This window comes from Scyliorhinus canicula, chromosome 23 (assembly GCF_902713615.1).
Source record: "Scyliorhinus canicula chromosome 23, sScyCan1.1, whole genome shotgun sequence".
Lineage (NCBI taxonomy): Eukaryota > Metazoa > Chordata > Chondrichthyes > Carcharhiniformes > Scyliorhinidae > Scyliorhinus > Scyliorhinus canicula.
Genome location: NC_052168.1, coordinates 24,071,182 through 24,094,899, shown reverse-complemented (window position 1 = coordinate 24,094,899; position 23,718 = coordinate 24,071,182). Strand labels below are relative to the sequence as shown.

Genomic DNA, 23,718 nt, shown 5'->3' with positions numbered 1-23,718 from the left:
GACAAGATCTAGGACCGTTTGTTCCTTCGTAGGTTCCATTACATACTGTTCTAGGAAACTATCACGGATACATTCTATAAACTCCTCCTCAAGGCTGCCTTGACCGACCTGGTTAAACCAATCGACATGTAGATTAAAATCCCCCATGTTAACTGCTGTACCATTTCTACATGCATCAGTTATTTCTTTGTTTATTGCCTGCCCCACCATAATGTTACTATTTGGTGGCCTATAGACTACTCCTATCAGTGACTTTTTCGCCTTACCATTCCTGATTTCCACCCAAATGGATTCAACCTTATCCTCCATAACACCGATGTCATCCCTTACTATTGCCCGGATGTCATCCTTAAATAACAGAGCAACACCACCTCCCTTACCATCCACTCTGTCCTTCCGAATAGTTTGATACTCTTGGATATTTAACTCCCAGTCGTGACCATCCTTTAACCATGTTTCAGTGATGGCCACTAAATCAGTCATTCATGATGATTTGCGCCATCACCTCATGTACCTTATTCCGAATACTACGAGCATTCAGGTAAAGTACACTTATGTTGGCTTTTATACCTCTGTTTTGAATCTTAACACCTTGATCAGTAAACTCTCTTAAGTTATATTTCCTCTTAACTTTTCTCCTAATTGTCCTTGTCATTGAACCCATATCTTCCTGTCACAATCTGCCGCGTCACTTACCCTTTGTGTTTTTACTTCCCGTTTTATTCCTTTTAGTATTACTGGGCCTATTCACTGAGCTTCCCTCAGTCACTGTACCTTGTACTGTCGCCCTTTTTGATTTTTGACTATGGCCCCTGTGCCTTACACTTTCCCCCTTACTGTCTTTTGTTTCTGTCCCTGTTTTACTACCTTCCTCCATTGGTTCCCAACCCCTGCAACATTAGTTTAAACCCTCCCCAACAGCTCTAGCAAACACCACCCCTCCCCCCTCCCCCAGGGCATTGGTTCCAGCCCTGCCCAGGTGCAGACCGTCCAGTTTGAACTGGTCCCTCCTCCCCAGAACCGGTTCCAATGCCCCAGGAATTTGAATCCCTCCCTTTTGCACCATCTCCCGAGCCACGCATTCATCCTATCTATCCTGACATTCCTACTCTGACTAGCTCATGGCACAGGTAGCAATGCTGAGATTACTACCTTTGAGGTCCTACTTTTTTGTTTAACTCCTAACTCCCTGAATTCAGCTTGTAGGACCGTGTCCCATTTTTTACCTATATCGTTGGTATCTGTGTGCACCACGACAGCTGGCTGTTCACCCTCCCCCCCCCCCCCCAGAATGTCCTGCAGCCTCTCCGAAGACATCCTTGACCCTTGCACCAAGGAGGCAACATACCATCCTCGAGTCTCGATTGCATCCGCAGAACCACCTGACTATTCCCCTTATGATTGAGTCCCCTATCACTATAGCCCTGCCATTCTTCTTCCTGCCCTGCTGCTCAGCAGAGCTAGCCACTGTGCCATGAAAACCTGGCTGCTGCTGCCTTCCCCTGGTGAGCCATCTCCCCCAAACAGTATCCAAAGTGGTATATCTGTTTTGCAGGGAGATGACCGCAGGGGACACCTGCACTGCCGTCCTACTCTTGCTCTGTCTTTTGGTCACCCATTTTCTATCTCCCTCAGTAACTTTCACCTGTGGTGTGACCAACTCGATAAACGTGCTATCCACGACGTCCTCAGCATCGCAGATGCTCCAAAGTGAGTCCATCCGCAGCTCCAGAGCCGTCAAGCGGTCTAACAGGAGCTGCAACTGGACACACTTCTTACACGTGAAGGAGCCAGGGACAGTGGACGTGTCCCTGAGCTCCCACATCGCACACGAGGAGTCCCCATGCCATCGCGAAAACTGTGGTCTTTTACGTCAAGAAAGCGGGTGTCAAAAGGCCACAGATTCCCTGTTTTTCTGGGGGATAGCAGGGAGCCATCGTAGAGCTCGCAGCTCTCGCTGTCGAAATGGCTCCTTGCACTTCCGGGAGGTCAGAGTCTGCGCATGCGGCCAACTTGTGCCAACTTGAGTGGATTCGGTCAATATGGATATTGCTTAATTGGAACAAAACTTCCTACATCTACATCATGTTACCGCCCTTGTATACCCTTATTTGTTCCCACATATAACTCTATGTGATTGTAATAGCTCTTTCAGGTCATGCTGATTTTCTTCCAGAAGGTATTCCAATTTATTATTACTTCCTCATTGTCGAATCTAATTTGGGGAATGTCAAGTTCAGACTCTCTAGGATTTATCTCTTCTCTTTGAGTTATAATGACTAACATCATCCTGCCTCTCAAAACACCTTTTGAACATATTAACATGACACACTGTGAATTTTTCTTCTTTCTGGCGCTCTTGTCATATAATTCACTTCACTAACTTTTTAGGCCCACCAAGTCTTGCTTTAAAGGCCACATTCACGGTCAAATCGGCTTTTGGTATATCACTATCATTCCAGTTGACAATATTGTTGGATGTTTGTCAGGCATCCTTGGGGCTCATAATCCACTGAAACTGACCATTTTTTATCCATTTCTTTGACCAGAAATGGGGTCAATGGTGACCAGTTTCTATTCCAGCGTGTCAGTGCTAATGGGCAACGCTCGGGCACACTTAATATAGGACTAATGGATACCCAATAAGAAGTACTCTTGGCTGTGAATAAAGCAGTATTCAATGAAGTATCCTGTATGATAGCTGTAAATTTAGAATAGATCTATAAAGAGGCAGCTGGTCTATCAACGTCATTTCATAATTCCCTTCATATTATTGCAAAGTAATTTTACCAAGACCTGGCTGGTGCATTTTCAGTCAGCTCCCTCAAGGACTTCCCACTGAGAAGCAATGTCTCATCTACATATGCGTAGAACGCATCTTTCCCTTTTCATTTCGGCATTTTGTAGTCCGGCTGCTGGAAAACAGTACTTTTCCGAATACACGGTCATCTCTTGTGATGCAGTAGAAAGATGAGCCTTATCATTCATTTCAATCCATTTGCAGGATTTTGTTGCATCATGTTTGCTCAGAATCGCCATTGCACTTGTAAGTAAGATAGATAGCAGCCGAGGGGCCAGACAGTGGGAGGGCAGCACATCCCCAGCAACCAGCTGCCACCCAGATGGTTCCTGGGTTCCTGGACTTTCCGGACCCACTCATTGACCCGATGCATTTGGACACCCAGGGACTAGACAACGGGATGACAGCCAGCAGCTGCAGCCGCAGGTGAAGGAGTCCATCCGCGTCCAGGAGCAGGGAGTGGTGTCGGTCATGGCTGCCAACCAGGCCGACACCGCACGGGTGGCGTCCGCGGTGGAGGCAATGGGTGTAACGGTTTTGGCCATAGGTCAGGTTATGTAAGGCGTGAGGCTTCATGTGCATGCAACTTCCGTGGCCCAGGACAGGGCTTCTCTCTCACAGGCAGCCATGTCCCAGAGCCAGCTGGACATTGCAGCCGCGCTCCGCAGTCTGGCCCGGTCTCTGCAGGCCATGGCCCAGTCTCAGCAGGCCATGGCCCAGTCTCAGCAGGCCATGGCCCAGTCTCAGGAGGCCATGGCCCAGTCTCAGCAGGCCATGGCCCAGTCTCAACAGGCCATGGCCCAGTCTCAGCAGGCCATGACCCAGTCTCAGCAGGCCATGACCCAGTCTCAGCAGGCCATGGCCCAGTCTCAGTAGGCAATGGCCCAGTCTCAGCAGGCCATGGCCCAGTCTCAGCAGGCCATGGCCCAGTCTCAGCAGGCCATGGCCCAGTCTCAGTAGGCCATGGCCCAGTCTCAGCAGGCCATGGCCCAGTCTCAGTAGGCCATGGCCCAGTCTCAGCAGGTCATGGCTCAGTCTCAGCAGGCCATGGCCCAGTCTCAGTAGGCCATGGCCCAGTCTCAGCAGGCCTTTCCTAGTCTCAGCCGGCCATCGCTGAGAGCATCGGCGGCCTTGCCCAGATGCTGGATGATGTTGCACAAGCCCAGAGGGAGGTGGCACAGTCCCAGACTGGGATGGCCCACGCCCTGAGCTCCATCGCTACTAACGTACCCTGGTCGACACCACAGCGGGCCTCCAGGACCGGCAGCGCCAGGTGTCGGTGGTGCCTCGGGCTCATCTCCGCTCGCACCCCCGTCCCATAGAGAAGCCTGGGTGCCACCGGGCATCCCGAGGGAGGAAGAGGTTCTGGGGCCCGTTCCGGTAACTCCTGCAAGGGTGGTCCCGGAACACCGCAAATCCTTGGACTCCCCCGTTCTGTCCCTGGTGTATCACGTGGGCAGCGGGCAGAACAGGGTGGCATCACGCCATCCTACACACCCGCGGAGCAGCCTGGCCCATCCAAGCTGGGCCGCCCCAGGAAACATGCGCCAACGGGGAGCCAGATCGCAGAGCAGGAGTCTCAGCAGTCTGCCTCCACTCCTGCTGTACCATCTGGGGAGGCACCGAGACATAGTGCACGGGCCCGTGAGAAGGTTGACACCTAATTAGTTGGCACGGGTGCAGGGCACAGTTTAGTTATAGGGGATAGGGCACTTGTATGTTACCATTCCAAGTAAACCCACTGTTACACCAATGCAAGATGCCTCTATGCTTGTTATGGGCCAGGGTTTAGAGAACCCCCAAGTGTATCATGGAGTTCACCTGACCCACAACTTTTAATAGATTGTGGTATGGGGAGCACACGGCCCACTCTACAGGTGTGGTACAGCAGAAATGGAAAATTATTTTTTAAAGCAAAACAATGTTTATTCTATGAACACAAGGTAAACTTTTTAAAATATGCAGTGAACATCTTAGCAACCGTTAATTCAAATTCAACCCCCAAAGAATACAACACAAAGTAATCCTTAAGCTGTCCTTTTATCATCCATAAGACTTAAAAAAGATCTTTTAACAGAAGCACAAAGTCACTACTGAGAGCTACTAGTTTTAAATCACCAAAGGATCAATTTACAGTTTTTAGGTTACAGAGAGAGAGACTAATACCCCTTCTGGCTGTGACTGCAGCTATCCAGCTCTGAAAATGAAACTAAAACACAACCTGCAGCAAACAGCCTAAAACAAAAGTAAAATACTGACAGACAGCCCAGCTCCACCCACTCTCTGACATCACTGATAAACATCCATTTCTTAAAGGTACTCTCACATGACGCCTCCCCTCAAGAAAAAAAAATAAACCATCAACTTCAAGATGGTTTCATTTTTCATCTTTTCACTATTCTTTAAGAAATGCACACAGGAAATATACTTTTTCGTTTCAAAAAAATAACACCCGCAAACAGGTATAATAATATAGTCCATTTTTTTTTGTTCTTCTTCCTCCAACTGAAATCCTTCTCGATGAACAGTCTCTTTGGACAAGAAGGTCTCTGCACGATCCATTCATTTCTCTACGCCTCAGCATTTCTCTTTAAAGTCAGATACTTTAGTTCAATCTAATCACAAAGTCCCTTGTAATTCTCCAACACAGGAGCATTGGTTATCAAAGCTTTCAGGCAGTCAAATGCCTGTTAAAAGTCCACTGTAATTTTCGATGTTTCTTCAGCAAGTCCTTCAGTGGAGCATTTACCCGACAAAACGTTTGCACAAATGTTCGATCAAATCCACTCATGCCAAGAAATCGCATTATTTCCCTTCGTCTTGAGGGTACCGGAAATTCCTCAAGGAAAGTGACTTGGGCTTTTCCAAATTCACTTTTGGCTCGGTTGATCACCGCTTCCTGAAGTCGATTGAATAACTCCATCAGATGTTTTAAATGCTCTTTCCATGTCTGGCTGAAAATTACCAGATCGTCGATGTATACCGCACAATTGGGTAATCCTGAAACGACTTTGTTAGTTAACCGTTGAAATGTGGCATAACTTTGAATTGGTATATACCATCTGGAGTCACAAAAGCTGAAATCTCCTTCGCCCTTTCAGATAAAGGTACCTGCCAGTAACCTTTTAGTAAATCCAATTTGGAAATAAAAGCTGATTGTCCCACTTTCTCAATACAATCCTCCAAATGTGGGATAGGATAAGAGTCCGTTCTTGGAACTGCATTAACCTTTCTATAGTCCACACACGACCGTTGGGTACCGTCTGGTTTAGGTACCATCACTATTGGTGAGCTCCATTGGTTTAGCTCAGGGCTAAATCTCTGGCTTTGAAAGCAGACCAAGGCAGGCCAGCAGCATGGTTCAATTGCCGTACCAGCCTCCCCGAACATGCGTCGGAATGTGGTAACTGGGGGCTTTTCACAGTAACTTAATTTGAAGCCTACAATAAGCGATTTTCATTTCATTTCATTTCATTGGCTGCAACCCACTTCAATTATGCCATTTTTAAGCACACTCTCAATCTCTTTGTTAACCTGTGCCAATTTTAAAGGGTTAAGTCTATATGATGTTGTTTGATTGGAACAGCATTTCCCACATCTACATCATGTATAGCCATTTTAGTACTTCCCAATTTATCTCCACAAACTTGCCCATGTGATATTAATAACTCTTTCAGGTCAGTTTGTTTTCCTCTGAAAGGGAACTCAACAATTTATCCCAATTTTTAAGAACATCCTCATTTTCCAATTTAATTTGAGGTATGTCAAATTCACAGTCATCTGGATTTGGTTCATCACTTTGAGCTAGAATCATTAAAACCTCCTCCTTTTTCTCTCCTTCCTTTTCAAAGTACCTTTTAAGCATATTCACATGACACACTCGGTGAGTCTTCCTTCTATCTGGTGTTTATACCACATAATTCACCTCACTTAATTTCCTTTCAATCTGATAAGGTCCACAAAACCTAGCTTCTAAAGATTCACCTACCACTGGTAACAATACTAAAACTTTATCTCCACTGGCAAAACTACAAACTTTGGATTTCTTTTCCACTACCCGTTTCATCACATTTTGTGCAAATTTTAAATGTTGTCTAGCCAATTCACCTGCTCTATTTAATCATTCCCTAAAATTTGACACGTAATCCAATAATATAATTTCCGATTTCTCACTCACCAATTTTTCCTGAATCAATTTAAGTGGTCCTCTTACCTCATGACCAAAAATTAGTTCAAAAGGACTGAATTTGGTTGATTCATTAGGTGCATCCCTAATTGCAAACTGTACGAATGGAATTCCTTTATCCTAATCCTCTGGATAATCTTGACAATACGCCCTCAACATTGTTTTTAATGTCTGATGCCACCTTTCTAATGCTCCCTGCAATTCTGGATGGTACGCAGTTCATTTAAATTGTTTTATTCCTGAGCTATCCATAACTTCTTTGAATAACCTTAAGGTAAAATTTGATCCTTGATCCGATTGTATTTCTGTGGGTAGTCCATATCTAGTAAAGAATTTAAGTAACTCCTCCACAATCTTTTTAGCTGTAATATTACATACTGGAATGGCCTCTGGAAACCTAGCAGACACATCCATTGTAGTCAAGAGATATTGATTCTCACTTTTTGTTTTAGGAAGCCGTCCTACGCAATCAATTAGGGCCCTTGTAAAAGGTTCCTCAAATGCTGGAATGGGTATTAAGGGCGCTGGTTTTATCACTGCTTGAGGTTTCCCTATCACTTGACATGTGTGACATGATTGACAAAATTTAACTACATATTTATGTTGTCCGAGCCAATAAAAATGCTTTCTTTTTTAAAAAATAATTGTTATTGAAAAATTTTGTATTTATATAACAACAACGAACCGCAATAAAATACCAACAATAACAATAATGATAACAGTCATAAACATTCGCCCATCCTCAATGAACAACAAAACATATTAACAACAACTTAAATTAACACAATATTAAGTTAAATAACCATAGAAAAAATAGAAACAATAATAAGGAACTCCCCCCCCCCCCCCCCCCCCCTCCTCCTCCCGGGTTGCTGCTGCTATTGACCAAGATACCTATCTTTGAGCCAGAAAGTCCAGAAAAGGCTGCCACTGTTTATAGAACCCTTGTACTGATCCTCTCAGGGCAAATTTGACCCTCTCCAATTTTATAAATCCCGCCATGTCACTGATCCAGGTCTCCACACTTGGGGACCTCGCGTCCTTCCACTGCAGCAAGATCCTCCGCCAGGCTACTAGGGACGCAAAGGCCAAAACACCGGCCTCTTTCGCCTCCTGCACTCCCGGCTCCACCGCAACTCCGAAAATCGCGAGTCCCCAACCTGGTTTGACCCTGGATCCAACCACCCTCGACACCGTCCCAGCCACCCCCTTCCAAAATTCTTCCAGTGCTGGGCATGCCCAGAACATATGGGCATGATTCACTGGGCTCCCCGAACACCTGGTGCACCTGTCCTCACCCCCAAAGAACCTACTCATCCGAGTCACAGACATATGGGCCCGATGCAGCACCTTAAATTGGATGAGACTAAGCCTCGCACACGAAGAGGAAGAGTTGACCCTCTCCAAGGCATCCGCCCAAGTCCCATCCTCTATCTGCTCCCCTAGTTCCCCCTCCAATTTAGCCTTCAGCTCCTCCACTGATGAATCCTCCACCTCCTGCATTACCTTATAAATGTCAGACACCTTCCCCTCTCCGACCCACACCCCCGAAAGCACTCTGTCCATCGCCCCCCGCGAGGGCAGCAAAGGAAATTCCTCCACCTGTCGCCTAGCAAACGCCTTTACCTGCAAGTATCTGAACATGTTCCCTTGGGGGAGCCTAAATTTATCTTCCAGTCCCCCCAGGCCCGCAAACCTCCCGCCAATAAACAGGTCCCTCAATTTACTGATGCCCACCCTTTGCCACCCCCAAAATCCCCCATCAGTGTTCCCCGGGATGAACCGATAATTTCCACCTAATGGAGCCTCCATCGAGCCCCCTGTTTCCCCCCTATGCAGTCTCCACTGTCCCCAGATTGTTAGGGTCGCCACCACCACCGGGCTCGTGGTATACATCTTAGGAGAGAGCGACAACGGCGCCGTTACTATGGCACCCAGGCTCGTACCTCTACAAGACGCCATCTCCATTCTTTTCCACACCGCCCCCCCCCCCCCCCCCCCCCTCCCCATCACCCATTTACGCACCATTGACACATTGGCTGCCTAATAGTACCCCAAAAGGTTGGGCAGCACCAGCCCGCCTCGATCCCTCCCTCGCTCCAGGAAAACCCTCTTCACTCTCGGAGTCCCATGTGCCCACACAAAGCTCAAAATACTGCTAGTCACTCTCCTAAAGAAGGCCCTGGGGATGAAGATGGGCAGGCACTGAAAGAGGAACAAGAACCTCGGAAGCACCATCATTTTGACGGACTGCACCCTCCCCGCCAACGACAATGGCAGCATGTCCCACCTCTTGAACTCCTCCTCCATCTGATCCACAAGCCTGGTGAAATTATGCTTGTGAAGAATCCCCCAGTCCCTGGCCATCTGCACCCCCAGGTGCCTAAAACTCTCCCCTGCCCTCCTAAGCAGCAGCCTACCAATTCCCTCCTCCTGGTCCCCAGGGTGCACCACAAACACCTCACTCTTGCCTAGATTTAGTTTATAGCCTGAAAAGGTCCCAAACTCAGCTAGCAGCTCCATCACCCCGGCACCCCGCCCACCGGGTCCGCCACATACAGTAGCAGGTCATCGGCATACAACGGCACCCTATGTTCCTCCCCACCCCGCACCAAACCCCTCCACCTCCCTGAATCCCTCAACGCCATCGCCAACTGTTCGATTGCCAATGCAAACAACAAGGGGGACAGGGGGCAACCCTGCCTGGTCCCTCGGTAAAGCCGGAAGTACTCCGACCTCCTCCCATTCATGGCCACACACGCCATCAGGGCCTCATAGAGCAGCTTCACCCATTTAATAAACCCGTCACCAAATCCAAACCTCCCCAACACCTCCCATAAGTACCCCCACTCCACTATATCGAAGGCCTTCTCCGCATCCAGCGCCACCACTATCTCAGCCTCCCCCTCAATCGCCGGCATCATGATGACATTCAACAACCTCCGCACATTCGTGTTCAGCTGCCTTCCCTTAACAAAACCTGTCTGGTCCTCGTGTACAACCCCTGGCACGCAGTCCTCTATCCTGGTGGCCAGGATCTTTGCCAGCACCTTGGCATCCACATTAAGGAGAGATATGGGCCTGTATGAACCACACTGCTGGGGGTCCTTGTCCCTCTTTAAAATTAAAGAAATCAGCGCCCGCGACATCATCGGGGGCAAAGTCCCCCCTTCCCACGCCTCATTGAGTGTCCGCACCAGCAAGGGGCCCACTAGGTTCACAAACTTTTTATAAAACTCCACCGGGAACCCATCCGGCCCCGGCGCCTTCCCTGACCCCGATCCCCTTAACCAGCTCCTCCAGCTCAATCGGCGCACCCAACCCCTCCACCCGCTCCTCCTGCACCTTCGGGAAAGATAACCCGTCGAGAAAACTCTCCATTCCCCTCCTCTCCACCGTTGGCTCCGACCGGTACAGTTCCCCGTAAAAGTCCTTGAAGACCTCATTCACTTCTACCCCCTTCCGCACCACATTCCCACTCTTATCTCTCACTCCAGCAATTTCCCTAGCCGCATCCCGCTTGCGGAGCTGATGAGCCAGCATCCTACTCGCCTTTTCACCATGTTCATACACTGCCCCTTGTGCCTTCCTCCACTGTCCCTCCGCCTTTCTAGTGGTCAGCAAATCAAATTTAGCCTGCAGGCTGCGCCTCTCCCCCAACAATCCCTCCTCTGGTGCCTCCGCGTACCTCCTGTCCACCTCCAGCATCTTTCTCACCAGTCTATCCCTCTCACTCCTCTCGCTCCTCTCCCTGTGTGCCCGGATGGATATCAGCTCCCCACGAATCACTGCCTTCAGGGCTTCCCAGACCATCCCCACCCAGACCTCCCCCGTATCATTCACCTCGAGGTACCCCTCAATACTTGCCCGGACCCTCCTGCACACCTCCTCCTCCGCCAACAACCCCACATCCAACCGCCACAACGGGCGCTGGTCCCGCACCTCCCCCATCTCCAACTCCATCCAATGCGGAGCGTGGTCGGAGATTGCAATGGCCGAATATTCGGCCTCCTCCACTCTCGGAATCAGTCCCCTACTCACCACAAATAAGTCTATTTGAGAATAAACCCTATGTACATGGGAGAAGAAAGAGTACTCCCATGCCCTCGGCCTCACAAACCTCCATGGGTCCAACCATCCCATCTGGTCCATAAACCCCCTCAGCACCTTGGCCGCCGCCGGCCTCCTACCCGTCCTTGAACTAGACCAATCCAGTGAAGGATCCAACACCGTATTGAAGTCCCCCCCCATAATCAGACGTCCCAGCATACGCCTCATAAAGCCCACATCATCCCAATTTGGGGCATACACACTAGCAAGTACCACCTTCTCTCTTTGTAGCCTGCCCCTAACCATAAGAAACCTACCCCCCTTATCCGCCACCACCTCAGATGCCTCAAACGACAAATTTTTCCCCACCAGAATCGCCACTCCCCGGTTCTTCACATCCAACCCGGAGTGGAAAACCTGCCCCACCCACCTGAAGCATTGCCACATCTGCCTTTAGCCCCCTCAGGTGAGCCAGTACCCCCGCTTCACCGGCCCATTCAACCCTCTCACATTCCAGGTGACCAACCGGATCAGAGGGCGTCCCGCCCCCCTCCCCCGTCGACTAGCCATAGCCCGTCGACTGCCCGCCCCAGGCCAGCACCCCCTGCCCGACCCAGTCCCCACAGCGACAACACCTCTCCTCTGTCCCCCCAGCCCCCACCAGCTCCTTCCTGACCCTGCCAGCAGCAACCCGGTATTCCCCTTTCCCCCCCTCCCGCCCCCCCCCAATGGAACCGTCTTCCATTGTACTTCCGTGGGTCAGCTAACTTCTGCTGACCCCGGAAACTCCCGCCAAAAACCCGACCCCTCCCAAAGTGGGATCATCCCCCATCCTGTCACTCCTCAAGGCACTGCTCCAGCGCGGGGAGGAACCAGTTAAGGCCCCCCCCCCCGTCATCATCTCCACCCCCCAGCCCCGCAACGCGGGAAACCAGAGGAAAGCCCGCACTTTCGCACTGCCCCACCACACCCTTCTGACGCAGCTCCCAAATACCAGCTCCACTCCATACCCCCAACCCTATACAGAATACAACAAACCCCCCCGACCCTCCCCGCAAAATACAAAACCCAAACAATGCCCCCCAACAAAAAACAGAACAACACCCCAATAAATAACCACATAAAAATTACAAAAGTACAGAAAAAACACCGCAACAGCAGAAACCAGCAATAAAGTATTACAACCGACCCCGCAACCCCCAACCCCTAGTTCGAGTCCAGCTTCTCCGTCCGTACGAAGGCCCACGCCTCCTCCGGGGAATCAAAATAATAATGCCGGTCCGAATAAGTTACCCACAAGCGCGCAGGCTGCAACATTCCAAACTTTATTTTCTTCTTTAAGAGCACCTCCTTCGTCCGATTAAACCCGGACCGCCACTTAGCCACCTCCGCACTCCAATCCTGGTAGATCCGTACTACCCCATTCTCCCAATTGCTGCTCTTCACCCTCTTGGCCCAGCGCAGCACACACTCCCGAACCTCACCAGCACCGCACGCGGGGGTTCGTTCTCCTTAGGCCTCCTGGCAGGTACTCTATGGGCTCCCTCCAGCTCCAGGGGCAGATGGAAAGATCCTGCCCCGATTAGCGAGCTCAGCATCGTGGCCACGTAGGTTTTCAGATCCGACCCCTCCAGCCCCTCCGCAAGGCCCAAGATCCTCAGATTCTTCCGCCTCATGCGATGATCAAGCTCCTCGAAGCGGTCTTGCTGCTTCTTATGGAGTGCCTCGTGCCCCTCCACCTTACTCACGAGGACCACGGCCTCCTCCTCTCGTTCAGCGGCCTGCGCCTGCAACGCCTGGATGGCAGCACTCTGGGTCGTCTGAATCTCCGAAAGCTTTTTATTAGTTTCCTGCAGAGAGCTCAGCACCTCAGCCTTAAAATCAGCAAAACAGCGCAGGAGAGCAGTTTGCTGCTCCTGCGCCCACAGCCTCCACTCCTCTGGTGCTCCGCCGGCCGCCATCTTGGAATCCTTCCCCCGTTTTTTCTGTGGAGCTGCTGCCGTTTTTTCCCCCTTTCCACTCCGAGTTCAAGTCATGAAATGTGGAGAAAGTCGATCACCACGCCTTCTCCCACCGGGAGACGTCGAAAAAATTCAGTTTTGGGCTCTAAAAAGAGCCGAAAAGTCCGTTTGAATTGGGAGCTCCCAAATGTGCGGCTTCCTACGTCATCGCCGCCACCGGAAGTCCAATAAAAATGCTTTCTAATACATCCGGTTTATTTCTACATCTTAGATCATAGAACATTACAGCGCAGTACGGGCCCTTCGGCCCTCGATGTTGCGCCGACCCGTGAAACCATCTGAAGCCTATCTGACCTACACTATTCCATTTTCATCCATATGTCTATCCAGTGACCACTTAAATGCCCTTAAAGTTGGCGAGTCTACTACTGTTGCAGACAGGGCGTTCCACACCCCTACTACTCTCTGAGTAAAGAAACTGCCTCTGACATCTGTCCTATATCTACCACCCCTCAATTTAAAGCTATGTCCCCTCGTGTTGGTCATCACCATCCGAGGAAAAAGACTCTCACTGTCCACCCTATCTAACCCTCTGACTATCTTATATGTCTCTATTAAGTCACCTCTCAGCCTTCTCCTCTCTAACGAAAATAACCTCAAGTCCCTGAGCCTTTCCTCGTAAGACCTTCCCTCCATACCAGGCAACATCCTAGTAAATCTCCTCTGAACCCTTTCCAAAGCTTCCACATCCTTCCTATAATGTGGTGACCAGAACTGCACGCAGTACTTCAGGTGCGGCCGCACCAGAGTTTTGTACAGCTGCAGCATGACCTCGTGTCTCCGAAACTCAATCCCCCTACTGATAAAGGCTAGCACACCAAATGCCTTCTTAACAGCCCTATTAACCTGGGTGGCAACTTTCAGGGATTTATGTACCTGGATGCCGAGATCTCTCTGTTCATCGACACTACCAAGAATCTTGCCATTAGCCCAGTACTCTGCATTCCTGTTACTCCTTCAAAAGTGAACCACCTCACACTTTTCCGCATTAAACTCCATCTGCCACCTCTCAGCCCAGCTCTGCAGCTTATCTATGTCCCTCTGTAACCTATAATATCCTTCAACACTATCCACAACTCCACCGACCTTCGTGTCATCTGCAAATTTACTAACCCATCCTTCTACACCCTCTTCCAGGTCATTTATAAAAATGACAAACAGCAGTGGCCCCAAAACAGATCCTTGCGGTACACCACTAGTAACTGAACTCCAGGATGAACATTTGCCATTAACCACCACCCTGTGTCTTCTTTCAGCTAGCCAATTACTGATCCAAACCGTTAAATCACCTTCAATCCCATACTTCCGTATTTTCTGCAATAGCCTACCGTGGGGAACCTTATCAAACGCCTTACTGAAATCCATATACACCACATCAACCGCTTTACCCTCATCCACCTGTTTGGTCACCTTCTCAAAAAACTCAGTAAGGTTTGTGAGGCATGACCTACCCTTCACAAAACCGTGTTGAGTATCGCTAATCAACTTGTTCTTTTCAAGATGATTATAAACCCTATCTCTTATAACCTTTTGCAATATTTTACCCACAACCGAAGTAAGGCTCACAGGTCTATAATTACCAGGTTTGTCTCTACTCCCCTTCTTGAACAAGGGGACAACATTTGCTATCCTCCAGTCTTCCGGCACTATTCCTGTCAACAAAGACAACATAAAGATCAAGGACAAAGGCTCTGCAATCTCCTCCCTGGCTTCCCAGAGAATCCTAAAATAAATCCCATCTGGCCCAGGGGACTTATCTATTTTTACACTTTCCAAAATTGCTAACACCTCCTCCTTGTGAACCTCAATCCCATCTAGCCTGGTCGACTATCCCTGAGTATTCTCCTCGACAACATTGTCTTTCTACAGTGTAAACACTGACAAAAAATATCCATTTAACGCTTCCCCTATCTCCTCTGATTCCACACACAACTTTCCACTACTATCCTTGATTGGCCCTAATCTTACTCTAGTCATTCTTTTGTTCCTGATATACCTATAGAAAGCCTTAGGGTTTTCCTTGATCCTATCCGCCAACGACTTTTCGTGTCCTCTCCTCGCTCTTCTTAACTCTCCCTTTAGGTCCTTCCTGGCTAACTTGTAACTCTCAAGTGCCCTAACTGAGCCTTCATGTCTCAACCTAACATAAGCCTTCTTCTTCCTCTTGACAAGTGCTTCAACTTCCTTAGTAAACCACGGTTCACTTGCTCGACAACTTCCTCCCTGCCTGACAGGTACATACTTATCAAGGACACGCAGTAGCTGTTCCTTGAAAAAGCTCCACATTTCGATTGTACCCATCCCCTGCAGTTTCCTTCCCCATCCTTTACATCCTAAATCTTGCCGAATAGCATCATAATTGCCTTTCCCCCATCTTTCTTTTGTAACTCCGCCAATTTTCTTGAACTAAAAATATCGGTGTTATCCTCCACCTGTTCTTTCCAATCACTTGATCAAAAATTGTTTCTGATAATTGCACTTCACCTTTATCTTCACTCTCTGATTTCTCCTCTTGTTTTAACCTGTGACTTTGCGACCTTGTTACGACACAATCCGGAAAAGTCCCAGGATATTCGTCCTTCAACACTTGAGTTGTCTGACTTTCCACTGGCTTATCCACCACAATAGGCATCACTCCCACCTACGATCCAGCTATATCATTACCCAACATAAACTGTTTTCCTGGACAAGATAGTTTCTCTGTTACTCCTACTACCACTTCACCACTCTTCACTGGACTTTCCAACTTTACCTTATTTAATGGAACACGACGCCTCTCACCCTGAATTCCACATAATACCATCTTTTCTGGCAACATTCTTCCCAAACTATATAACTACTCACCTCTTACCATTATGTGGTATATCTGGATTTCCAGAAAGCTTTTGACAAGGTGCCACACAAAAGATTGCTGCATAAGATAAAGATGCATGGCATTAAGGGTAAAGTAGTAGCATGGATAGAGGATTGGTTAATTAATAGAAAGCAAAGAGTGGGGATTGATGGATGTTTCTCTGGTTGGCAATCAGTAGCTAGTGATGTCCCTCAGGGATCAGTATTGGGCCCACAATTGTTCACAATTTACATAGATGATTTGAAATTGGGGACCAAGGGCAATGTGTCCAAGATTGCAGATGACACTAAGATGAGTGGTAAAGCAAAAAGTGCAGAGGATACTGGAAATCTGCAGAGGGATTTGGATAGGTTAAGTGAATAGGCTACGGTCTGGCAGATGGAATACAATGTTGACAAATGTGAGATTATCCATTTTGGTAGGAATAATAGCGAAAAATGATAAAATATTAAAACATGCCGCTGTGCAGAGAGAATTGGGTGTGCTAGTGCATGAGTCGCAAAAAGTTGGTTTACAGGTGCAACAGGTGATTAAGAAGGCAAATGGAATTTTGTCCTTCATTGCTAGAGGGATGGAGTTTAAGATTAGGGAGGTTATGCTGCAATTGTATAAGGTGTTAGTGAGGCCACACCTGGAGTATTGTGTTCAGTTTTGGTCTCCTTACCTGAGAAAGGACGTATTGGCACTGGAGGGTGTGCAGAGGAGATTCACTAGGTTAATCCCAGAGTTGAAGGGGTTGGATTACGAGGAGAGGTTGAGTAGACTGGGACTGTACTCGTTGGAACTTAGAAGGATGAGGGGGGATCTTATAGAAACGTATAAAATTATGAGGGGAATAGATAGGATAGATGCGGGCAGGTTGTTTCCACTGGCGGGTGAAAGCAGAACTGGGGGCCATAGCCTCAAAATAAGGGGAAGTAGATTTGGGACTGAGTTTAGGAGGAACTTCTTCACCCAAAGGGTTGTGAATCTATGGAATTCCTTGCCCAGTGAAGCAGTTGAGGCTCCTTCATTAAATGTTTTTAAGATAAAGATAGATAGTTTTTTGAAGAATAAAGGGATTAAGGGTTATGGTGTTCGGGCCGGAAAGTGGAGCTGAGTCCACAAAAGATCAGCCATGATCTAATTGAATGGTGGAGCAGGCTCGAGGGGCAAGATGGCCTACTCCTGCTCCTAGTTCTTATGTTCTTATTAAAGATTGACTAGCTACCGTATCTCTTAAAATTGTGGCTTCTTTACCTGCTCTTCCTTATGCACATGACTAAACGTTTCCCACACAAGTAAATTCTTTAATGAGATCTGGCACCTTCTTATCAATCACCTCTTGATCAGGCTGTACAATATTTTGCACCTCCTTCGCTTCACTTGGGCTTTCCTTTACCACTTTAACAAACCCTGCTGTCTTATCCTGTTTTACCACATCAGCCTTCCCAGTTCTTTTCTTCAGCCACCACACTGTGACTTTACATGGCCTAGTTTGTTACAGTGAAAACATTTGAAACTTTTCATTTCTTTTCCACCGTCCTGGATATCTTTTTTAGTCTGAGGTACACTCTCTTTATTATCTCCCATCAGATCACCTTTACCTTTACCACTTCAGTATTTATCATGTCCCCAGTTTCTACTGATGTCGGAAACCAAACTTTGATTTATGAACTAATTCATAATCATCTGCCATTTCTGCTGCTAATCTCGCAGTTTTAACTCTCTGCTCTTTCACATGAGTTCTCACTACATTAGGAATTGAACTTTTAAGCTCCTCCAAAAGTATAATTTCTCTGAGAGCTTCATACGTTTGGTCTATTTTCAAAGCCATTATCCACCTATCAAAATTACTCTGCTTGATCCTTTCAAACTCCATGATGTTTATAGAACATAGAACAGTACAGCACAGAACAGGCCCTTCGGCCCTCAATGTTGTGCCGAGCCATGATCACCCTACTCAAACCCACGTATCCACCCTATACCCATAACCCAACAACCCCCTCCCCCCCCCCCCTAACCTTACTTTTTTTTATTAGGACACTACGGGCAATTTAGCATGGCCAATCCACCTAACCCGCACATCTTTGGACTGTGGGAGGAAACCGGAGCACCCGGAGGAAACCCACGCACACAGGGGGAGGACGTGCAGACTCCACACAGACAGTGACCCAGCCGGGAATTGAACCTGGGACCCTGGAGCTGTGAAGCATTTATGCTAACCACCATGCTACCCTGCTGCCCCGGTTCTGCCCCGGTTTGACCAGGTTCTTTCCTTAAATTTCTAAACCTTTGTCTGTAGGCTTCAGGCACTAGTTCATATGCACCTCAGGTGGATTTTTTCACCTCCTAATTTGACTCAGATACCTCCTCTGATAGTGATGCAAACACTTCACTAGCCCTACCTACCAGCTTTGTTTGAATCAGTAATACCCACATGTCCTGTGGCCAATTAATTTATTTAGCTACCTTCTCAAATGAAATGAAAAGTCTTCTACCTCCTTCTCATCTAACCTTGGCAATGCTTGGACATATTTAAATAGATCCCCACCAAGCCTTCGACTATGATGCTCTTTCTCACTATCCTCATCACTATCATCCAACTGTACGTTTCCCTTTACGACTGCCAACTTTAACTAACTGTCATGTTTCATGGCCATTTTCTGAAGTCTAAACTCTCTCTTTTATCTTTTTACCTGATCTGTATCTCCCTTTCTGTTTCCTCTCTCTCTCTTTCTTTTTCCGCTCTATCTCTTTTATATTCAAGCTGCTTTAATTCTTTCTCATGTTCCATTTGGGCTACATGCCTATCCTGGTTGGCTGGTTGCACCGCAGTTACGCATGCACCCAGACCCCTGCCCACAGTCTCCGTGCTCCGCCCACTATTGCCCGTCCTTCCTGATAGCGCCATCGTTGGATGGCTATGCCCTCACGGGGGGGCTGCCATGGGTGCGACCCTGGACCTTCCCACCGGTGGGTGCCGTCGGCCGGGAGGTCCGGCCCCTGGGGGGTCCGGCACCCATGGGCACGGCCGGGAGCCTTGCGGGCAGCCAGCGCCCGGGATCGGTGCCCACCAGCCTGGGCGCCCGCCATGGCTGGCCGTTCCAGGCCGGCTGGTATGTCGTCCCCATGCCTCCCCCCAACATGGAGGCCCTCCCCCCCCCCACCCCCAGCCGTGCCCATCCCGACAGACTCAGGTATCCCCACACGCCGGCCACTCACCTCCTCTTCCACATTGTCAGCCAGCACGACTGGCTGACGATCTTTATTTGCAGATTAGAACTGTGCCTGCATTACCTGGGGTCACGCCAGCGGGACTTCGGCTCATCCGGCCCGCAGAATCCACAAGAACCCAGAGAATCGCTGAACTGACCCCCTCGGACAATTCTCCGGGCGGCGTCGATCACGATTACGCCGTCCTCGCTGGTTGAGAGAATGGCGGAACGGCGTCGGACCAGCGTCACGTAAAAAAACAGCGCGATTGCCGATTCTCTGAACCGGCCCAGGGTGGGAGAATCCCGCCCTGTGTCTAGTATTGCTCTCCTTATTTAAGCAAAGTTGTAAATGAGGTAGAAGTAGTTCAGCGAAGGTTTAAGACTAATACCAGGCACGGGTGGGTTGTTTTATGAGGAAAAGTTGGAGAGGTTATGTTTGTATCCACTGGAGTTTAGAAGAATAAGAGTCGACTTGATCAAATCCTTCAAGATCCTGAGGGGTGTTGATAGGGTGGATGTGGAGAGCATGTTTCCTCTTGTGGGAGAATCTAGAACTAGGGTCACTTTGAAAATAAGTTGTCGCTATTTAGGAGAAATGTTTTCTCTCAGGGTCACAAGTCTGGAATTCTCTTCCTGGAAAGGCAGTGGAAGCAGAGTCTTTGAATATTTTTAAGGCAGAGCTAGATAGAGGCTTGATTAACAAGGGGGTGAAAGGTTATCGAGGGGTCGGCAGGAATGTGGGGTTGAGGTTACAATCAGAGCAGCCACGGTCTTATTGAATGGCAGAACAGGCTTGAAGGGCCGAGTGGCCTACTCCTGCTCGTAAATCGTATTTTCGTAAAAGTTCTTAATTGTATGTGAACCACTTTGAGGTGAGACTTGCAAGACCCTGAGCGGAATTCTCAGTAGCCCGATGCCGAAATAGGGAATGTCGATCGAGCACTGAATGTCAGACTCGGGACAGGCGCCGTTTCACGCTGGTTCGTGATGATCCGTCACCTCCAAATTGGAGTCATTGGGATGCGTGTCACGCGCAGTCACAATGCCGTTGGCGTCGGTCATCAGCCGACTCACCCGCGACGCTCCGCCTCCGTTGGGCCAAGTTCCCGACGGCCCGGGTCACGTGTGGGCCCAGCGGCCGTGACCCTGGCGCGCCAATGTGTGGACAGTGTCCAGCGCTGCCACAGTCAGCCATGATCCATTCCACTGGCCGGGGCTTCTGCTAGGTCTGGGGGAGTGGTGGGGGTGGCCACGGGGTGGGGGTGGGGTGGGTGGGTGTGCGGTCCAGCACGGCCGGCGGCATGTTTTCCGGCGCAACTGGTGCGCGTGTGGCGGGTGTAGGCGTGCACGGCTGCAGCTTTTCAGCCCTGCGCATGTGCGGATTGAGACTCGGCGATTTTCCAACTGTTTTCTGCGCGATCTGTAGGTGTTTCACGTGGCGCCGGTGCTCGCCCATAACTGGTATCGGAATTGGTGAGGTTGTGTGCCGATTTTCCTGCCATGAAACACGGATCCTCCGTTGGTACCAGCAGTTAGCCCTAGGAATGGAGAATCCACCCCCCTATATAAGTGTGAGCCCTGTATTCTTTTATATATCGGACAAGATACAACCAAGGGATAGAGCTACTGAATACCTGAAGAGGAGCAATGCTCACCTCTCCTTCGAGATAGTGCCATGTTGTCCATCTTGGAGGCTAAACAGGTTTAATGGCGATTTTTACATCTCAGATGCAGGACATAACCTGCACTAACCATAACACATTGTAGCACTCACTGACTACTGGAGAGAAGAGTCAAGCTATAGTGTTCAAACCTCCAAAGTAGGACTTGAACCCACAGCCTTCTGGGTCAGAGTGTGGCCAAGGCTGACACTGAACAGTTTTCATAAACCTTAACATCTTTGCCCCAAGTTTCTATGCTGCCTGTTATTTATAGAACAAAGTCAAAGGCCAGAACCTTCTGTCCTCCCAGGGCAGAATTCACCCGGTATTTATTTCTGTTTCAGGATCAAGTGTGGGAACGCCTTCCATTTTCTACTCTGAACCTCAAATATTGTTGTCCAAGGAAAGATATTGTACCCCGGGAAATTCCACACCTCCATGTCCTTGATCTGCTGGTTTAAGTTGATCAATGGGAGTTCAGCTAGACTGAGGTGAGTTGCTGTTTCCTCTCTGGAAGAACATTTCCCTCTAGTAAAGGTGAATTTCGCTCAAAGTGCATTGCTCCCTCAAAAATTTGTAAATCCACCACAGTAAATATTGTAATTTTATGTATGTATTTTGAAATTTCTCTCTCCTATGATGGAATATTGAGTGTAATTGCTACTTAATCACTAGAAACACTACTGTGCAGAAGAAGGCCATTCGGCCCATCGTATCTGCACTGATCTCTGAAAAAGCATCCCACCTGGGCCCACTCTGCCACCCTAGCCACATAACCATGGAATCCCACATAACCTGCACATCCCTGAACATTAAGGGACAATTTATCCTGGCCAGTCCATCTAACCTGCACTTCTTTGAAATGTGGGAGGAGACCGGAGCACCCGGACGAAACCCACGCAGACACAGGGAGAACGTGCAGACTCTCCACAGACAGTCACCTGAGGCTGGAATTGAACCCGGGTCCCTGGCGCGGTGAGGCAGCAGTGCTAACCACTGTGCCACCATGCCATCCCTGGTACACATTCCACTGCACTCCCACCGTAGCTGTTTCATTTCATATGCCGTGTGTGAGGCATTGGATTTCAAATACACATTGGATTGTGGAATGTGACCAGAAACGCTTGCCAAAATCCTCAAGTTCAGCTAAAAAGGTTTATCTTATTCAGCCATCTTGAGGCAGTTTATTCAAGGGGTTTTCAGTTGCCTGCTCCTCTTTTTAAAAATATTTTTATTTGATTTTTAACATTTTAAATATACAACACACTAAAGTAAAACAACAAGAAAAAAATAAATCACCTGACACCCTTCAACACCCTGCTCCCCACCTCAGCAGCCGACGGTAAGCAGCTCTTTAAAGTGTAATATAAACAGACCCCATCTCTTGTGGAATCCCTCACTCCCCCCCCCCCCCCCCCCCCCCACCTCAAAATGAACTTAAGGTTCTCCAAATACAGAAACTCCATCAAATCCCCCAGCCATATTGAGGCACAGTGCGGAGAGACTGACCTCCTACCCAACAAGACGCGCCTGCGAGCAATCAGTACCCCAACCCCGCGCCACTCCCAACTCCGAAACCTAGCCTCCAGCCTCGCCGGCTCAAACACATCATTCCCTCTCTTGCCTCCCTGTTCCACCTGAGCCTTAAACAAGATGATTTTGCCCCTTACCACCACCTTTAGTGCCTCCCAGGCCACTGACGGCTAGACCGCCCCGTTCCTATTAAACCCCACATAGTCATGAAATGAAAATCACTTATTGTCGCACGTAGGCTTCAATGAAGTTACTGTGAAAAGCCCAATGAATCACCATTCCCAACCTTACACAAAAATCCATGTCAGCAAGCAGCCCCAGATCCAACCTCCATGTCGGCCTCTGTGCCGGTTCCTTCTCCATGACCACATCCACCAAATGCAGCGCCTGGAATGGCAAACGCTGAGTATTCCCCTTTCCTCACCCCCGACAGTAATGACCTCCCCAGAATAAAGAAGTCAACTATTGAGTCCGCATTTTTACCAGCGAAAATAAGGAATACTCCCTACCCCAAGGATGCAGAAACTGCCACAGATCCACACCCCCACCTCCTTCACGAACGCAGCCAACATTTCACCCCCCCCCCCCACCCCTCCTTGTCTCTCCCCCTCCCCAAGGGGGTCTGCAAGTGTGGCTTAGACCTATCCACCTTTGGATTCAAGTCCCCACCTAGAATGAACTAATGCATATCTATATTTGGTATGGCAGCCACCATTCTCTTCATAAGCCCTACGTCATCCCAATTCGGGGCATACACACGAACCAACATCACCAGCCTCCCCTGCAAAGCACTCGTTACTATAACTTACTTGCCCCCTGGTCTACCACCATCTTCTCCATCTGAAAACTCAGTCTTACCCACCGTAATCGCTACCCCCCGAACCTGCAATCAAAGCCCAAGTGGAACACTCGAGTCAACCAGCCCCATTCCTAAGCCTGGCCTGATCCTTCACCCACAAGTGGGTCTCCTGCAACAACACCACGTCAGCTCTCAAGCTCTTCAAATGCGAGATGACTCTCGCTTGCTTCAACCAACCCCCGCACGTTCCACGTTACCTTTTGGACCGGGTGTCTCTCACCACCCCTCCTCTCCTTTCAGTCATGATCGCTGCTCCTGGCCCCGTCCAGCAAGCGGGTCCCAACCGTACCCTTGTCAACCAGCTACCCCTCCCCCACTTCCCAGAAATCCCTCAGCCGCTTCCTCTCAACCATTTAGCTCTGCATACTCCCCATATCTCCACCATTCGCACCTCCCAGCCCCATCCCTTGTCCACACAGGTTCCGACGATCCCGGCCCCTCTCCCCACCTCGCTCCCGAGGTGGCCCCTGCCAGAGCCCCTTCCCCCTACATGCCTAATACCAAAAAAGCAACCTAAAGGCCCACCCATTCAGCACAGCGGTGCAGTGGTTAGCATT

General features: G+C 49.0%; 1 protein-coding gene across 6 annotated transcripts in view; it reads left to right on the top strand.

Annotated features, from left to right (window-relative positions):
• LOC119956443 (ankyrin repeat and fibronectin type-III domain-containing protein 1-like) overlaps positions 1–23,718 on the top strand; it is a 320,281-nt gene that overhangs the window by 180,564 nt on the left and 115,999 nt on the right. For all 6 annotated transcript variants that reach the window (XM_038783684.1, XM_038783685.1, XM_038783680.1 and 3 more), the window contains one exon: positions 21,114–21,260. The gene's annotated coding sequence lies outside the window, so the exon portion shown is untranslated. The remainder of the gene's footprint in view (positions 1–21,113; positions 21,261–23,718) is intronic.